The sequence below is a fragment of the Rutidosis leptorrhynchoides genome, chromosome 7, assembly GCF_046630445.1.
Source record: "Rutidosis leptorrhynchoides isolate AG116_Rl617_1_P2 chromosome 7, CSIRO_AGI_Rlap_v1, whole genome shotgun sequence".
NCBI lineage: Eukaryota > Viridiplantae > Streptophyta > Magnoliopsida > Asterales > Asteraceae > Rutidosis > Rutidosis leptorrhynchoides.
The window spans coordinates 16,553,787-16,558,519 of NC_092339.1; positions in this window are offsets into that span (position 1 = coordinate 16,553,787).

The following is a 4,733-nucleotide window of genomic DNA, read 5'->3' on the forward strand; positions in this document are numbered from 1 at the left end:
ACCGGAAGAAGAGTCGGAACCGGAAGAAGAATCGGAACCGGAAGAAGAATCGGAACCGGATGAAGAAATAGAACCGGTGGGGGAAATAATAAAACGGTTAAGTAAAAGAAAATCCTCAACCAACCGACCAAGGTTAATTATGGTCAATGGTGTTTCCGCCAAGGAAGCAAAATATTGGGAGGATTACCAATTCTCCGATGAATCAGATTCCGACAAGAATTCCGATGATGTTATAGAAATTACCCCAACTGAATTTAAAAAGGCAAAAGAAAATAATAAGGGAAAGGGCATAAAAATAGAGAAATCTAATTCCAACCCCGATGAACTTTATATGTATCGTCAACCCCCGAAGTCCTTAAGTTTTAACAATGACCCGGGAACCTCTAAACCACCGGGTTTTTCTAAACCAATGTGGAAAATTACGGCTCGTATTAGGGGAACATCATATATCCCTAGAAACTTGGCAAAACGAACCAAAACCAAAGAAGAAGAAACGAGCGAGTCGGAATAAGATAGTTGTATTCGTATGGTGTAATATATGTAATATAGTGTTCTTATGCTTTATGATATATGTAAAAATTGCTTGTATTAATAAGTATTTTTTTATGAATCTAACTCTTGTCTATTTTACAGTTTAAAAACACAAAATGGATAGACAACCCAATATTTTAAGAGACCTACCCGGAGACATGATTGATGAAATCTTGTCTAGAGTCGGCCAGAATTCTTCGGCACAACTATTTAAGGCGAGATCAGTTTGTAAGACATTCGAAGAACGTTCCAAGAATGTCTTGGTTTATAAGAGACTTTCGTTTGAAAGATGGGGGATATCACATTGGGAAACCCATAAGTTACGATGTGTTTACTTTGACGCATATATTGCGGGGAACCCAAATGCTATTTTACGCAACGGGTTAAGAAATTATTTTGACTCAATATATCCGAATATTGGACTTCGTGATTTAGAAATAGCGGCTAACATGCAACATAAAGAAGCATGTTATGCTTACGGATTAGTAATGTTCGCTTCTCACCAAAGTGAGAACAAGAACATCGGGCTACAACTATTAAACAAAACGTTTCCACAAGTGACGGAGTCGGTAATTGGGGTAAGAAATGAGGTTTTTAGATTGTTACGGGACTGTTGGACATTACGTAACCCTCGTCCCTTTGATGACGTTACAACACGCTGTCTTATCAACGGCCATAACGGTTATGTTGCACAAGACCAAGGATGGGAAGTAGTCCTAGTAAAACCAGAATGCATGACTTGTTTCTGGACGTATGAATTACGTGTCTTTATTGCCTTTGCTGAACGACTTGTGTACTAGCTAGAATTGTCTTCACAACTATCTTGTATCAAAGTTATTGTGTGCTATATTTCATGCTTTATGTAAAATAAGCGGTATTGTAAGTTTGTAAAATATTGTATAAAAGTTTGAACGCGAAATATTATTATAATCAGTTTTTCATATAGAATTGTAGTAGTTGAATTGTATATTAGCTACTAAGTATGAACTTAACGGGTAGGTACTACCCGAATTTAAACTTATAAAACGCTAATATGAAGAAAAAGCTTTTATAAATGAGTTCATATTATGCTACGAAATACTATTAACTACTCTTAATATTCTGTATGATTAACTTGTTCCATTTAACTATTTTGAAGGAAATGGCACCGACTACTCGACACACCGTGAATATGAATGAAGAGGAATTCCGTACTTTTCTAGCTTCAAACATAGCCGCAGTACAGGCTGCGCTACATACCAACAATAACCTTGGATCTAGCAGTACAGGAAATCGTGTAGGATGCACCTACAAAGAATTCACTACCTGCAAACCTTTGGAATTTGATGGAACCGAAGGACCGATCGGATTGAAACGGTGGACCGAGAAGGTTGAATCGGTGTTTGCCATAAGTAAGTGTACTGAAGAGGACAAAGTGAAGTACGCTACGCATACCTTCACAGGTCCTGCGTTAACATGGTGGAATACCTATCTAGAGCAAGTGGGACAAGACGATGTGTACACACTACCGTGGTCAGCATTCAAGCACTTGATGAACGAGAAGTACCGTCCCAGAACCGAGGTCAATAAGCTCAAGACAGAACTTAGAGGGTTACGAACCCAAGGATTTGATATTACCACGTACGAAAGACGATTCACAGAATTGTGCCTATTGTGTCCGGGAGCATTCGAAGATGAGGAAGAGAAGATCGACGCATTTGTGAAAGGATTACCGGAAAGAATCCAAGAAGATATAAGTTCACACGAGCCCGCCTCTATACAACAGGCATGTAGAATGGCTCACAAACTAGTGAACCAGATTGAAGAAAGAATTAAAGAACAGACTGCTGAAGAGGCCAATGTGAAGCAAGTCAAAAGAAAGTGGGAGGAAAACGGTGATAAGAATCACCAATACAACAACAACAGCAATTACAACAATAATCGCAACAATTATCCCAACAATCGCAACATCAATCGCAACTACAACAAACGGCCCAACAATAACAACAACAACAACAACAGCAACTACAACAATCATCCTAACAACAATAATAACCGCAACAACAACAACAATCAGAAGCAGCTATGCCAAAGGTGTGAAAAGAATCACTCGGGGTTCTGCACCAAATTTTGCAACAAGTGTAAAAGAAATGGTCATAGCGCGGCGAAGTGTGAGGTCTACGGACCAGGAGTTAATAGAACGAAAGGAACAAATGGTGTCGGAACGAGTAATGGCGGAGCAAGTAGTGTCGGAGCAAGTTATGCCAATGTAGTTTGTTATAAATGTGGAAAACCGGGCCACATTATTAGAAATTTCCCGAACCAGGAGAACACGAATGGTCAAGGCCGTGGAAGAGTTTTCAATATTAATGCGGTAGAGGCACAGGAAGACCCGGAGCTTGTTACGGGTACGTTTCTTATTGACAATAAATCTGCTTACGTTTTATTTGATTCGGGTGCGGATAGAAGCTATATGAGTAGAGATTTTTGTGCTAAATTAAGTTGTCCATTGACGCCTTTGGATAGTAAATTTTTACTCGAATTAGCAAATGGTAAATTAATTTCAGCAGATAATATATGTCGGAATCGAGAAATTAAACTGGTTAGCGAAACATTTAAGATTGATTTGATACCAGTAGAGTTAGGGAGTTTTGATGTGATAATCGGTATGGACTGGTTGAAAGAAGTGAAAGCGGAGATCGTTTGTTACAAAAATGCAATTCGCATTATACGAGAAAAAGGAAAACCCTTAATGGTGTACGGAGAAAAGGGCAACACGAAGCTACATCTTATTAGTAATTTGAAGGCACAAAAACTAATAAGAAAAGGTTGCTATGCTGTTCTAGCACACGTCAAGAAAGTACAAACTGAAGAAAAGAGCATCAATGATGTTCCCGTCGCAAAAGAATTTCCCGATGTATTTCCGAAAGAATTACCGGGATTACCCCCACATCGATCCGTTGAATTTCAAATAGATCTTGTACCAGGAGCTGCACCAATAGCTCGTGCTCCTTACAGACTCGCACCTAGCGAGATGAAAGAACTGCAAAGCCAATTACAAGAACTTTTAGAGCGTGGTTTCATTCGACCAAGCACATCACCGTGGGGAGCTCCTGTTTTGTTTGTCAAGAAGAAAGATGGTACATTCAGGTTGTGTATCGACTACCGAGAGTTGAACAAACTTACCATCAAGAACCGCTACCCACTACCGAGAATCGACGACTTATTTGATCAACTACAAGGCTCGTCTGTTTATTCAAAGATTGACTTACGTTCCGGGTATCATCAAATGCGGGTGAAAGAAGATGATATTCCAAAGACTGCTTTCAGAACGCGTTACGGTCATTACGAGTTTATGGTCATGCCGTTTGGTTTAACTAATGCACCAGCTGTGTTCATGGACCTTATGAACCGAGTGTGTGGACCATACCTTGACAAGTTTGTCATTGTTTTCATTGATGACATACTTATTTACTCAAAGAATGACCAAGAACACGGTGAACATTTGAGAAAGGTGTTAGAAGTATTGAGGAAGGAAGAATTGTACGCTAAGTTTTCAAAGTGTGCATTTTGGTTGGAAGAAGTTCAATTCCTCGGTCACATAGTGAACAAAGAAGGTATTAAGGTGGATCCGACAAAGATAGAAACTGTTGAAAAGTGGGAAACCCCGAAAACTCTGAAACACATACGCCAGTTTTTAGGACTAGCTGGTTACTACAGAAGGTTCATCCAAGACTTTTCCAGAATAGCAAAACCCTTGACTGCATTAACGCATAAAGGGAAGAAATTTGAATGGAATGATGAACAAGAGAAAGCGTTTCAGTTATTGAAGAAAAAGCTAACTACGGCACGTATATTGTCATTGCCTGAAGGGAATGATGATTTTGTGATTTATTGTGATGCATCAAAGCAAGGTCTCGGTTGTGTATTAATGCAACGAACGAAGGTGATTGCTTATGCGTCTAGACAATTGAAGATTCACGAACAAAATTATACGACGCATGATTTGGAATTAGGCGCGGTTGTTTTTGCATTAAAGACTTGGAGGCACTACTTATATGGGGTCAAAAGTATTATATATACCGACCACAAAAGTCTTCAACACATATTTAATCAGAAACAACTGAATATGAGGCAGCGTAGGTGGATTGAATTATTGAATGATTACGACTTTGAGATTTGTTACCACCCGGGGAAGGCAAATGTGGTAGCCGATGCCTTGA